The sequence below is a fragment of the Chrysochloris asiatica genome, unplaced genomic scaffold (assembly GCF_000296735.1).
Source record: "Chrysochloris asiatica unplaced genomic scaffold, ChrAsi1.0 scaffold00071, whole genome shotgun sequence".
In the NCBI taxonomy this organism is placed as follows: domain Eukaryota; kingdom Metazoa; phylum Chordata; class Mammalia; order Afrosoricida; family Chrysochloridae; genus Chrysochloris; species Chrysochloris asiatica.
The window spans coordinates 115,463-130,428 of record NW_006408589.1 but is presented as its reverse complement, the minus strand read 5'-3'; the positions used below and the strand labels follow the sequence as shown (position 1 = coordinate 130,428).

Sequence of the window (14,966 nt, the reverse complement as noted above, 5' to 3'; positions counted from 1 at the left end):
TGTCTCCTTCCTTGATTCTGGCTCTACCTTTTCTGTGACAGATCTATTCACTCTTCTGGCCATCTATGGCATATTCAGTATTCTTTGACAACACCATAATTCAAATGCATTACTTGATATACTGCTGCAATCTTTTAAAATTATTTCCAGCAAACTTTTACTTGCATGAGATATTATTAGATAGCTCCCGTATTCTGTTGGGTCACCTTTGCTTGTAATGGGCATAGATATCTTCCAATTGGTTGGCCAAGTAGTTGTTTTCCAAATTTTTTGGCATAGATGAGTGAGTGCTTCCAGTGCTGTATCAATTTGTTGAATCATATCAACTGATATTCCAGCTATTCCTGGAACTTTGATTTTGACCAGTGCTGTCAGTGTTGTTTGTCCTTCTTCCTTCAATACCTTGAGTTCTTGATCGTATGCTACCTCTTGAAATAGTTGAGCATCAACCAGTTCTCTTTGATACATTGGCTCTGTGTATTTCTTCCACCTTTTTTTTTTTTTTATGCTTCCTATACCATTCAATATTTTGCCCATAAAATCCTTCAAAATTGCAACTCAAGGCTTGAATTTTTTCTTTATCACTTTCAGTTTAAGAAATGGTAAGTGTGTTCTTCAATTTTGGTTTTCTAACTCTAAGTCTTTGGACATTTAATGCTGATATTTGGCTTTGCCTTCTCAAACTGTCCTTTGAAAAATTCTGTTCAACTCTTTTATTACTTTATTTTTTCCAGTTGCGTTAGCTTTTCTATCCTCAAGAGCAAGTTTCAGAGTCTCATCTGACATCTATTTTGGTCTTTTTTTTCTTTCTCTCCTGTTTTTTTTAATAACCTTTTGTTTTCTTCATGTGTGATGGTTTTGTCAGTCTGGTACATTAACCCACAGTGCCACACAGGAGCTCTGGTAGTATAGTGCTTAAGAAGTTGGTAGAATTCTTTAATTTCATCATCACTGGCTTTAGAGGTTGGTAAGTAAAGTTGAATAACAGTGTTTCTAACTGACCTTCCTTGTAGGCGTATGCATATTATCCTACCACAGACAACATTGTACTTCAAGATCAATCTTGAAATGAGCTTTTAAACAATGAATATAATGCCATTCTTGGCATAGTAAGTCATATGATTGTCCAATTCAAAATAACCAATATCAGTCAGTTTCAGCTCACTAATGCCTAGGAGATCAATCTTTATATGTTCAATTTCATTTTTGATAACTTACAAGTTTTCTAGGTTCATACTTTGTACATTCCATGTTCTGATCATTGAAGGGTGTTTGCAGTTATTTCTTCCCATTTTGAGTTGTGCCCCATCAACAAATGAAGGTTCTGAAAGCTTTTCTCATTAATGTCATTGTGGTCAACTCTACTTCAGTTGTATTTTGAGTGCCTTCCCACCTGAGGGGCTTATCTTCTGGCATTATATCTGACAATGTTCCACTGCTATTCGTAAAGTTTACAGTGGCTAACCATGCAAAAGTAGTCTTTCTCTCCTTCTTCTGAGTCTGTCTTAGTCTGGAAGCTCGGCTGAAATTTATTCATCAAAGCAACATACAAGCCGCCACAGTATGACAAACTGACAGATGAGTGGTGGATTTTAGCCACAGAATCCTTCAATATTGCAAGTCAAGGCTTGTTTTGTTTTGTTTTGTTTTCTTCAATTCCCTTAGCTTGAGAAATGCTGAGCATGTTCTTCCTTTGATTTTCTAACTCTAGGTCTTCTCACATTTCATTATAATACTTGGCTTTGTCTTCTTCTCAAGATGCCCTTTTGAAATTTTCTCATCATCCCTTTTACTTCTTCATTGTTTCCATTCTCTTTAGCTACTCCATGTTCAAGAACAACTTCCAGACTCTCTTCTGTTGTCCATTTTTCGTCTTTTCTTTTTTTCTGTCTTTTAAATGACCTTTTGCTTTTTTCATGTATGATACTCTTGATGTCATCCCACAACTCCTCTGGTCTTTGGTCATCAGTATTCAATGCATCAAATCTGTTCTTTAGTTGGTTTATACACTCAGATCATATTTTGGCTTCCTTGGGCTTGTTTCAACTTTCTTCATTTTTTTTTTCCCCCCCTCTACACATTTGCCCATTTTCTACTCATATAATTGGGATTATACAGTTTTCTTGTGACTTAATTCACTCAGCATAATGTTTGCAAAGTTCATCTATGGTAAGGCATGTATCTGGACTTCATTTCTCTTTGTGGGTCAAAAATAACTCAGTGTATGTACAAATGGGCTTTGAAAAGCTCATGGAAATATTCTATTATCTTTTCATTCCACTTTTCCGTGGACTCTGTGAAGCTCCATGGCATATGCCACTCACTATATGACCCTGGGTGAGACACCATCCCTCTGGCGGACATAGGCCTGCTGTTCTCAGAGGCCCTCAGTGACTCTGCCTTTTTCTGATGCTGGCTTCTGTGAGACAGCGCTGCCAGGAGAGCACATTGTTGAGGTGAGAGAAGGTTGGCTGGAGCCAAGTTGGTCACTGATAAGATCAGGCAGCCAATGGGACAGTCTCCAAAACTTATAGCAGCTTTGAACTCATGCCCAGTCCCCAGGAATAGCAGGGCAGATGGTAAACTGCTCTCTAGCTCTAGCAATTACTCTTGGGACCACTTTCAGCCCTAGAATTGCCTGTTCTTCCTGGGCAAATAATCCTGCAGCCTCCAAACACTCTCTGAAAATCTGAGACTTATTCATTCAACAAACACTTCCTGGCGTCCTGCTAACATCCATTCTGGATAGTCCACCAGAGACCCAGAGATGGGTCAGCGTCAACCCTGCCAAAGGTCTGGAACCTAGTGCTCTTGGCAAACATGTAATATGCAAATTATGCCACAATGGGACAAATGCACTCCATAAGCCATGTGCAAACCACAGAGAACAGTATATTTGCTGGCCAGCCTTGGGGAACAGGGAAGGAACGAAACAGCTGGGTTTAGAGGTGAAGGAGAGGGCAGCTGGTAGACAGCATGTCTAGATAGTCCAGATGGAGAAGGAACACAGAGTTGCCAAACTTCCAAGAGCATTCAGGGCATTTGGAACAACTCGCTTTTACCCAAGGTCCCAGGATTAGTGGATGGAGGTCATAGAGGGTCAACAGCTCCCAGATCTTATAAATTCCTTCATGCCAGACTGGGGAGTTTTGAACTTTGTCCTTTAGGTCACAGAAGTCAAGGAAAAGTTTTAGGCTGAAGGTGAAGGAGAGCAGGTTTGCATTTTCTAAAATGCTCTTTCTCTAGACAGCAAAGAAGAAGGTGAGAGTGAAAAGGGAACAGGAGGCCAGGAACCTAGTCAGGATGTAGTTGTTTTTGTCCAGGTCAGCAATGAGGAAGACTGGAGCACCACCACTAGAGAGAAGGAGCAAAGTAAAAGGCTGTTACGGAGACAGAATTTCAACGGTGGGGTGGGAGGCAGCAGGAATGTTAAGTGATGAAAGACACAGGACCAGCTGCTGTCAGCCTCCTAGGTCCAGGCTGGACACAAGAAACTGGGGCAGTGGTATTTTTCAGGTAACTGGAGAGGGAGGAAAGCGATACAGACCAAGGAACATGACTTTTGAAAACCCTGCATTCCACAGCCCCTGCACATGCTGGTGGGGTCCATCAAATCTGCAGCAAGGCCTCAGCTGGACTTGATTCACTCCTATATTTGCCAAAGGCACAGATTCCTTACTTAATCAGCACTTTAGTAAACATCCACAGACCCATTTGGGGGAAATACTGCCTTTTTGTACTGGCTTTCTACCTGACTGTGTGTGTGTTTAGTTCCCTACCCGCTTTACTTATTAATTTTCTTTTTAAAGAATAGGCAAGACTGTAATGTGGTTCAAAAGTATAATACAGAAATAAGCAGGGTGAAATGTCTGTCCACTCTTGCTCCCACCTGCCCCACCTCCCCTTCCTTCCAGACTGTCTTAATACAAATACAAACAAAAACAAGTATATGTGCACATATGCAAGAAAACCTGTGAAAACCAGAACCTGTGCAAAGTAGAAACCTTTCAGAGAAGGAAACTAATAGAGAATGATAGAGAAGTGGCAAGACTGCACCCTGCCAAAGGCAGAAAACTTACAAGACCCAGAAAAATAAGGCAGTCCTCTGGCTCTTCCAGGTTTAACTGTATCTGTTTAAACTTTGACACAAAGGGTGCCAATTATACACACTGCCCCACACTTTGCTTGATATTTTTTTAGTAAATGTAGAACTGATTCTCAATGTAGACCTTTTCGAATGAAGAGAAATGTAGAAAGACAGCAGCAATCAACTATTGCAACATCATTTAAAGAAAATCACAATCACCATTCTATCTTTATTCAAGAACTTTGTTCAGATCAGTGTCCGTATGGGGTTCATGTGCTGCATTTGGATGGAATATCTCTGAAAGGTCCTCTCTACAAGCTTCGAAAAAGCATTCAAGCGCCACCAAAGGTATTTTGCATTGTCGATCAGAGTCCTGGTGTGGTGCTATAGGTTAATGCATCAGACTGCAAAGTCATTTGAACTGCTGGGTTGGTGGTTCAAGCTCACCAGCTTCTCCTTATAAACCCTATACAGCGTCGTGATGGGTTGGGTTCGACTTGACAGCACTTAACAACAACAACAACATTAGTGACTGAGCAGAGCCATGAAGACCAGTCACTTCTGTAATTTGATAATCATTATCTAAGGAACCTGAATTTTATGAGCCAAAGGAGCAGCTCTCTGAAGGTGACAAAGTTCATGTCTCAGAGGCCAGACTGGTGGCAAAAGCCAGACCACTTGGGTTAGATCCTGACTCAATTGCTTCTCTCTGTGGCCAGACCAATGCCTTACTGTCTCTCTGTTGTTGTTAGCTATCTGTGAGTTGGCCCTTGCTTTGTAATGAAATGCTGTGAGGTCCTGCACTAGTCTCAAAATCAGTGCACATTGTAATGAAATGCTGTGAGGTCCTGCACTAGTCTCAAAATCAGTTGTGGATTGGACCTTTGTGATCTCTGGGGTTTTCATTGGCTGATTTCCAGGGTTAGTTTGCTAGGCCCTTCTTCCTAGTCTGGAAGCGCTACTGAAACCAATTTAGTACCAAGTTGTTGTTATTTAGTGGTGTTGAGTCAGTTCCAACTCATAGCGACTCTGCATAGGGTTTCCAAGGAGCGGCTGGTGAGTTTGAACCACCAATCTTGTGGTTCAAATCCACCTTGTGGTCCAGTGCTTTATCCCACAGCATCACACCAGGGCTTCATTCAATACCATAGCAACATGCAAACCTCCACTGACAGGTGAGTTGTTGTTGTTAAGTGCCGTCGAGTCGGTTTCAACCCTTAGCGACCCTGAATAGGGTTTCCGAGGCTGTAAATCTTTATGGGAGCAGATCGCCTCATCTTTCTCCCGCGGAGCAGCTGGTAGTTTCGAACTGCTGACCTTCCGGTTCGCAGCCCTATTTGTAACCACTACGCTACCATGAATGAGATGCATTGGCCAGAAATCAGACATTGGCTGGGAACTGAACCTAGGTCTCCTCTATGGTGGTGGGTGGTGGTGGTGTACTACTAAGTCAGTTCTGAAACATAGCGACCCTGTATAGGGTTTCAGAGGCTGTACAATTTTTATGGGAGCAGAAAGCCTCATCTTTCTTCTGTCAAGTGACTGGTAGATTTGAACTACTGACCTTGTGGTTAGCAGCCCACCTCGTAATCCACTATGCTACCAGGGCTCCTTAGGTCTCCCCTATTTTTGTTGTTAAGTGCTGTCTAGTCAATTCCGACTCTGTATGGGGTTTCTAAGGAGCAGCTGGTGAGCTTGAATCATTGACCTTGCAATTCAAACAACTTTGCAGTCTGACGCATTAGCCCACAGTGCCACACCAGGACTCAAGGTTTCCTCTATGTTCTTGTTGTTAAGTGTCATCGAGTCGATTCCGACCCATAGTGACCTTACATAGGGTTTCCGAGGCTGTAAATCTTTACAGGAGCAGAAAGCCTCATCTTTCTCCCACGTAACTGCTGGTAGTTTCGAACTGCTGACCATGAGATTAGCAGCCTGATTTCTAACCACTACGCTACCAGAGCTCCGTAGGTTTCCCCTATGTTGTTGTTGTTGTTAAGTGCCATCGAGTCGGTTCTGACCCATAGCGACCCTGCATAGGGTTTCCAAGGAGCAGCTGGTGAGCTTGAACTACTAACCTTGCAGTTAAAATGGCTTTGCAGTCTGGCGCATTAACCCACAGTACCACACGGAAGCGAGAATTCAACCACTGAGTCACCACTGCCCCTACCTAAACCGTGACTGTATATATCAACAATCCATACATTATATGGCCATTGAGATGACAAAGCTGGTGATTGTGAGTAAAGTTTGGCACTTAGTAGGTGCTCAGTAAATGTTAGTACTTTATATAGTGTACAATTGCTTAACCCCATGCTTGTACTGGCTCCCTGCCTCCAGCTTTCTGGTTGCCTCTCCTACCTCACTCTACCCCCTTTCTTTGAAGAATCTCATTTATGTCCCCTCCCTCAGTGAGGCTTCAACAGCCTTCTCTATTACTGTTACTTAGGGAAGCTCTGCTCAAATTGGGGACATGCCTGCCGGAGGTGGGCAGCCACCGCTGAACCCCAACTATGTGCGGACTGCTGGAAATGTGGGTCAGGATTGTGTTCAAGAGAAGCTCAAAATCTGGCCTTTTACATAAAATCTGATTTTTGGGAAACATTGATCTTTCTTTCCCATTTGCATAACTTGAATCAAATAATACTCCGTGGCCATTGGTTTGGTCATTGTTGCCCATGCATTTGGAGACGGGTGGGATGCATGTTACTGATTGATGTCCTCACTGGTAATAATGCACTCGCCTTCTGCACATCCCATGCTCACCACTGCCGTTGGCAGGCAGGGGACTGGTCTGCATGTGCTGGGGAAGGAAGTAGATTTGTTTGTCCTAGAGCAGGAGATATTGCTGGGTCCCCATCTAATACTCACCTGTGGTTCCTCAGGGGCAGATGGGACCTTATATAGCACAGGGCTTGTCACAGAACAACACTCAGGACATGTCCACTGGGTGTAGAATCAGTTGGGGGAACTGGTGTCTCTGAAGTGGAGAAGAGTAGACCATGGGAAATCACAAGCTCTGGTGGGTCCAGAGAGCCCAGCTGGGCCCCAGAGAAGAATTGGAAGGCAGATGGGCTTGGCCTTAGCATGAGTGGGCCTTACTAACAGATCTGCCCAGTGATGCGGTGAGCTGTCGCTTGTACTGAGCTTGAATCTCTCCTTCAGAAAGAGATTGGGCTTGATCCTTCTCTGCGCATGTCTCATACTGTGGTTCATGAATCCTCCCAACAATCTCGTTGTTGTTGTTGTTGTTAAGTGCCATTGAGTCGGTTCTGACCCATAGCTACCCTGTATAGGGTTTCTGAGGATCGGCTTGTGAATTTGAACCACCGACCTTGCAGTTCAAACCAACTTTGCAATCCAGCACATTAACCCACAGTGCCACACCAGGCACTGGTAATCTTTGTTGTTGTTAAGTACCATGGAGTTGTTTCGGACTCATAATGACCCTGTACAGGATTTCCGAGGCTGTAAATCTTTATGGGAGCAGAAAGCCTCATCTTTCTCTCGCGGACCGTCTGGTAGTTTTGAACTGCCAACCTTTAAGTTAGCAGCCCGATTTGTAACCATTACGCTACCAGAGCTAGGAGCAAGTTTTTTTTTTTTTTTTATCATCTCCATTTCCCAAATAAGAAAACTAAAGCGTGGAGAGTCTCTGGTGAGCTTATGAGTAGGAACACTTGCCAGTGTAGTCACAGGAAAAGGAATGACCTCCTCATCTTTGGAGGAAATCAAGGAGACGCAGCCTGGCCATCCAGAGTAATCTTATATAGTCCGCATACTGGGCTATTTTCTGTTCTTGGTTCAAAACTAGTCTATAATTCAGAGACCAAGCAGTCCATCTCCCCTAGCATACACACTCTCTCTTTCTCTGTGCCCTCAGCCCAGCAGTGTGCTTGAGAAAGCTGCAAAGAAGAACCAGGTTACAAATAGCAAGTGCATCCACCTGCCTGCAGAGAAGCTCCAAGGCCCCTGAGCCCATCAGGAACCCTTTGAAGAGTCTACATACAATGCAGATTGCTGTTTAATTTCATTCTTCCCACTAGACAAAGACAGACCATATCTGTGAAAGCAAAAATCCCATGATTTGCTTTACCAATCCTGCTTGGACACAGGCCTGTAACAAATGCTTATAGAGCCTCATGTGTGTGTAGTGGGGTACAGGAAGGGGCAACAGACATGACTCCAGTACCCCAGAGCTTACACTTGTCTACCAACAGAGAAACAAGGTTGAGAGAAAATGGTGTTTCATTACAGTAAGTGCCATGCCGGAGAAACAAGGAGTATGACCTCTTTTGAGAGGGTGGGTGATGCTCTGGGGGCACTGGAGAAGGCTGTTGTGGCCAGGAGCCTCTGAGAAATTCTCCAGGGACCAAATCACCTGGGTCTTGTGGACCACAGTAAGCCAGCTGCTGTCTGTATGTCAGAGTAGACCTGTGCTCCTCAGGTTTGCAATGGTTTTATTTGAAACAGATCATCAGACTTTTCTTCCAAGGCACTTCTGGTAGGACTCGACTCTCCAGTCTTGCAGTTAGCAGCTGAGGGCATTGGGTTATGCACCACTGAGGAACTCTGGGGCATGGGGCAGGCCTGGAGTTTCTCAGATGAGTAGAGGGCAGGTTTAAGCACAAGTGTTTCAATGCTTATTCTGCACAAAATCTCAGAGTTCCTAATTTTCAATATAATCCCCTCCATGTATTTTGGTTTGAGAGTGTGGCTCTAAGACTGGGTTCCAGGTCTATAAATTCCCTGCCACTTTCCATCCCAGTCCTCAGCCCTGCTTTCTCATGGCCATTCCTCTGCTCCCAACCCAAGTACAGTTCCATCTGGGCTATGCAAGACTGTTTGGGGATCACTGAGCCGCACCCAGTGCTCAGACCATTTCAAATGAACATCCGTGTTTACTTGGAGGATTCATTGCTTCTCCCCATCTGGCGACCTTGGATGCCTTCTCAACAGGAAAGGCGGGACTTGAGACCAGAGTTTCCAAAAGAAGACTAGAGAATAGCCGTGGGAAGGGAAGGGATGTTTACTGAGGCACCATTATGCTTCCAGCATTATTCCTTTACGTTCACATTTCATCTTCCCAGCACCATCTGTTTTGGTATTATAGACTTTTATAGGGGCAAAGGTGCTTCAGTGGTAAAATTCTCTCACTACATGTGGAAGACCTGGATGCACTTCATGGCCAGTGTACCTCCTGTGCAGCCGCCACCTCTCTGTCAGTGGAGGCTTGTGTGTTTCAGTGATGCTGAGCAAGGTTCAAGGGGAGCTTCCAGGCTAGGCAAAAGGTCTGGTGAGCTACTTAAAATATCAGTGCTGAAAACCCTATAGATCACAAAGCTGCATCCAAACCTAGGCCTACCTGACCTCTTTATGCTACACAGTGTCAGCTTCCTTAGGTAAACAGAACATTTTCCCAAAAGGGTGACAGGTGGCTCTGGGATCCTGATGGGTTTGCTTGACCAGTGGTACTGATATGAATATTGAATCATTTATTAAGAAGGTTTCTTTTTTTTGTTCCCCTCAAACCACCATTTTTGTGTTACAAGAGAAATTCTCAGTTTAGTGCTAATATATCTCTAACACCTCACTAACACATGCCCATCTCCCTTTCTGATTAATTTACAAAGAGAGTGCAGAAGCTAAATAGAATTTACCACAGTGGTTTTGTTTTCATGGTATTTATTTTTAGAGTATTGCGTGGCCGAATCCTCACCTTCCATGTGGAAGACTCCACATGTAATTCCCAGCCAGTGGAGGTTTAGAGGCTTGCATCCTGTGATGCTGACCATGTTTTAGTGGAACTTCTAGACTAAGGCAGATTAGGAAGAAACACCTGGTGATCTACTTCTGAAAATCAGCTAATGAGAACCCTGTGGACCATGACAAAATCAATCTGCACCCAATCATGGGGATGGTAGGAGAGTGCAGGACTGGACAGCATTACATGCCTTTGTGCATGAAGTTACCCTGCCTCAGAGGCCAGTTTGACAGCAACAGGAGTCTTGGTGTGGTTCTGTGGACTAATGCACTCGACTGCAAGGTCAGTTTGAACAGCAAGGTCAGCAGTTTAAACTCACCAGACGCTCCTAGGAAACCCTATACAGGGTCATTATAAGTTGGAACAACAAGAACATTCAAGGGAAAGTTACTCTGGTACTCATTCATTGTAATGATAACACCATTCTTTTTTGTAATAAATTCAATCACTTTAAAGGAAAAGATAAACAAAAACTAGAATTGGTAGTATGCGGATTTAGAAAAAATCACAGAGGTGCTTCATAAACAAATAAGATTTGAGAAATGCAAGGTGGACACCACAGGGTAAGCTATAGGGAATTGGAAGCCAGGAGAACTGGACTCCTCAGGCTCTTCTGTTGAGTAATAGAGTGACTTCAGCTTGGTCACTCTTCTCTCTGTGCCACAACTGTAAAATTGGCTAATAGTGACCACCCTGACTCCTTCACAGAGTCCTCAGATAGACCCAAAATGAGGTACCATAGGTGGGTGGAGGGGAGTTGGAAAGTGCACGGAGTGGAGAGGATTGAGTAAGATAACTAGTGCGTGCAAATGTTCCTGGCAAGTGTTGCTGTTTGCCGCCAATATCTTTAAGGTGACCTGACTGATTACAGGACATTTACCTATAACAGCAAGCTGTACCTTGTTGGAAGGGCAAAACCTTCATGGAGTAAGAACTGGGAGAGAGGAGACAAGCTGCTAATAGAGGTAGTGATGATGGTGGTGATAGTGAAGACAATGGTGGTGATGAGAACAATGACCATGTTGTAGGTGGAATAGGTGAATGGTGGTGGTGATGATGATGATGACCATGGTGATGGTGGAGGTGATGATGATGACGATCATGATGATGATGGAGGTGATGATGATGATGACCATGATGATGATGACGATCATGATGATGGTGGAGGTAATGATGATGATGACCATGATGATGGTGGATGATGATGATGGAGGTGATGGTGATGATGTTGACCATGGTGATGGTGGATGATGATGGTGGAGGTGATGGTGATGATGATGACCATGGTGATGGTGGAGGTGATGGTGATAATGACCATGATGATGGTGGATGATGATGATGGAGGTGATGGTGATGATGACCATGGTGATGGTGGATGATGATGGTGGAGGTGATGCTGAGGATGACGATCATGATGATGGTGGAGGTGATGGTGATGATGACCATGGTGATGGTGATGATGATCATCATGATAATGGTGGAGGTGGTGCTGATGGTGATGACAGTGATGAGAATGGTGGCAATGATGATTATTACGATATTGGTGATGGTGATGATGAGTCCAGTTGGAGGACTTGAGGACTCTTAAACATAGAAGAGTGAAGATCCAGAGCACATGGTGTATTGGAGGGCTTTCTGGAAAAAGGGACATTAACCTGTTTTCCAGGGTCTCAGGGTTTTTCAAGAAGCTATAGAAATTACTACAAACAGTAAAAAAAAAAAAGAGAACCAATACGTTGCAAATAATAAATGTCGAGTTGAATATCTCCAAATATAACATTATGCCAGTTAGTCTATTGTGACTCATTCTAGTTATTTGTTGTTGTGAAGTGTCGTTGTTGTTGTTGCTGTTAAGTGCCGTTGAGTCGATTCAGATCCATAGCCATGTTGTATAGGGTTTCTCAGCAGCTGGTGAGCTTAAATCACTGATCTTGTAGTTCAAACGACTTTGCAATCTGACTCATTAGCCCACAGTGCCACACCAGGACTCCGAAGTGTCGTTGTTGTTGTTGTTGTGTGCCATGGAGTCGGTTCTGATTCATAGTGACCCTGTACAGGGTTTCCAGGCTGTAAATCTTTACAGGAGCAGAATGCTTCTCATCTTTCTCCTGCGGAACAGCTGGTAGTTTTGAACTGCTGACCTTGCGATTCACAGCCTGATTCGTAACCACTATGCTACCAGAGCTCCAACCACTGTGCTTAGTGATATGCAAATTACATGGGTGGAATGTGCATATATTGTGTTTTGCTAATTGTTATGCAATGAGGTGTAGCCTCCAGAAGACAGTGTGTTGTTGTTGTTAAGTGCCATCGAGTTGGTTCCAACTCATAGCAACCCCATATAGGGTTTCCAAGGAGCAGCAGGTGGGTTTGAACTGCTGACTTTGTAGTTCACACGCCAGTGCTGATCCTACAGCACCACACCAGGAGTCCATTCAATGTGCTGTTGTTGTTGTTAAGTGCCATCAAATCAGTTCCTACTCATAGCGACCCTGCAAAATGTTTCCAAGGAGCAGCTGGTGAGTTTGAACCATCAACCTTGTGTTTCAAACCAACCTTGTATTCCAAGGCTTTATCCCACAGTACCACACCAGGATTCCAATCAGTGTGTGCTGTTGTTGTTTAGTGCCATAAAGTCATTTTCAACTCATAGCGACCCTGTTTAGAGTTTCCAAGGAGCGGCTTTGCAGTTCAGCTCATTAACCCAGAGCGCCACACCAGGACTCCAGTAGGGAGAGACAAAAGAGTGAGCCCAACAAAAATACCAGGAAAAACATACTCTGCAGAAGAACAAACCAGGGGTAGAAGCATGACAGAAAGCGAAGGTAGCTGATTTGGGTGGTCATTTACAGAGGTGATATTTACTCTGTATTAACTGGAGCAGAACACATGCAGAGCTTCGAGAAGGAACTAGCGAGACCCCTGTATAGGATTCACATTAACCACAGTTCCACACCAGGACTCTCTCTCTCTCTTTCTTTCTCTGTCTCTATACATACATTCATACATATGTCTATGTATACATATATGTGTGCATGTATATACATGTGTGTGTGTACACACACACACACACACACACACACACACACACATATATATATATATATATTTGTTAAGTGCTGTAGAGTTGGTTCCTACCAATAGCAACTCTGTATAGAGTTCACATTAACCCACAGCACCACACCTGGACTCACTTTCTCTCTCTCTCTCTCATTCTCTCTCTCTCTAGGGGTCAGAACCAACTCGAAGGCACTTAGTAATAACAACAACAACGATGTATGTATATGTAGCTATATATCTATCTACATATAGATATATATGTAGATAGATATATAGCTATCTACATATAGATAGCTATATATCTATCTACATATAGATATATAGCTACATATACATAGGAATCAACTATACACAAATAGATGGAGTGGAATCCTGTTGTGGCTCTGTGGGTTACTGTGCTGGACTGCAAAGTTGGTTTCAACCACAAGGTTGGTGGTTCAAGCTCACCAGCTGCCCTTGGAAACCCTGTACAGGGTTGCTATGGGTTGGAATTGACTCAACAGCACTTAACAACAGCAACGATAAATATGTATATATTGTTGTTATTATGTGCTGTGGAGTCGGTTCTGACTCACAACGACCCTGTACAGGGTTTCCAAGGCTGTAAATCTTTATGGGAGCAGAAAGCCTCATCTTTCTCCCACGGAGCAGCTGGTAGTTTCGAACTGCTGACCTTAAGGTTCGCAGCCCGATTCGTAACCACTACGCCACCAGAGCTCCTAAATATGTATATGTTGTTGTTAAGTGCCATCGAGTTGGTTCCGACTCATAGCGACCCTGTACAGGGTTTCCAAGGCTGTAAATCTTTATAGGAGCAGAAAGCCTCATCTTTCTCCCACGGAGCAGCTGGTAGTTTCAAACTGCTGACCTTAAGGTTCGCAGCCCAATTCATAACCACTACACTACCAAAGCTCCTTAAATATGTATATAGGGGTGTGTATATACAATATATATATATATATAAGGTCAGTTTGAATCAATCAAATGGTCAGCAATTCAGTCCCACCAGCTGCTCTTTGGAAACCCTAGACAGGGTCCCTATGAGTCATTACTGACTCGACGGCTCTTAACAACAACCTATTAGACTTCAGCTTGATCAAGGGAAAGCTGGACAGCTTTTCACAGGACTCAGGGAAGTTTTATTAAATGATTTGATGAACTTACTAAGTTGTTTGTATTCACTTGGAGGGATTTTTCTGTCATTCTTTCCCAAGGTTTGCATGCCAGAAAAAAAGCTGGTATTCTGAGTGCAGCTGAAACATATGGAGACCAATTGCAGACTCATCAACAGCCTCTCCCTCTAGGCCTAGCAGTAGTGCCACCTGTTCACCCCAACTGGGGCTACCAAGCAGTCGCTGGAATTACCAGCCATAACCATACGACCTTTTGTCTAGTGGAGGGAATGAAAGCCATTCAGATAAAGCATGTGAATTTTTTTAAGTTAGCAGAAATTGAACAGCAAAACTTCAGAAGTTAGGAGATGGACCCCAGCACTGAGGCTGCCTGTCTGCTGGAAAAGGCCACTAAAAAGTGTATCACAATGGAGACACAGAGGTAAAGATGAAAGAATACCAGAGCGTCAAATTAGCAGCAGCTGCTGTTGTTGGAGCTTGTTCCCACAAGGTTCCTCCAGGCAGTCTTGGGGGTTAAAAGGAGTGATTGAGTCCACTTAGCTGAGGCAGTTTAAGTGTGACTGTTGGGCTCTGCTTAGTGACCAAAGGCCTGCCCAAAGTTACACCTCAAAAATGGCTTGTCTCAAGTGCAGATAAATGAGCCACTGGACTAGGGACTGTCCCTTGTCCCCAAAGGGAGGAAACAGAAGCCCCAAAGCATTAGTGGCACAAGACAGGACACATGAGGAGGCGGGGTGGGGGTGGGGCATGATTTGCCAGTTGCTCCTGCTTGCACCATCAGAATTTCTCCAAACAAACCTCAGGTTGTCATGGACATCTCCTGTAATTCAACTGATACCCTTCTCCAGCAACTGGTCCCTCCTGACAATATGTCTGAAGCATGAGAGACAAAGTTTGGCCATCCTGGCCTCCAAGGAGCACT

The 14,966-nt window shown here is 43.8% G+C and overlaps 1 pseudogene; it reads right to left on the bottom strand.

Annotated features, from left to right (window-relative positions):
* The window catches only part of LOC102830225, a 100,463-nt pseudogene extending 89,425 nt beyond the window's left edge, over positions 1–11,038 (bottom strand).
* Positions 11,039–14,966: the final 3,928 nt, after the last annotated feature.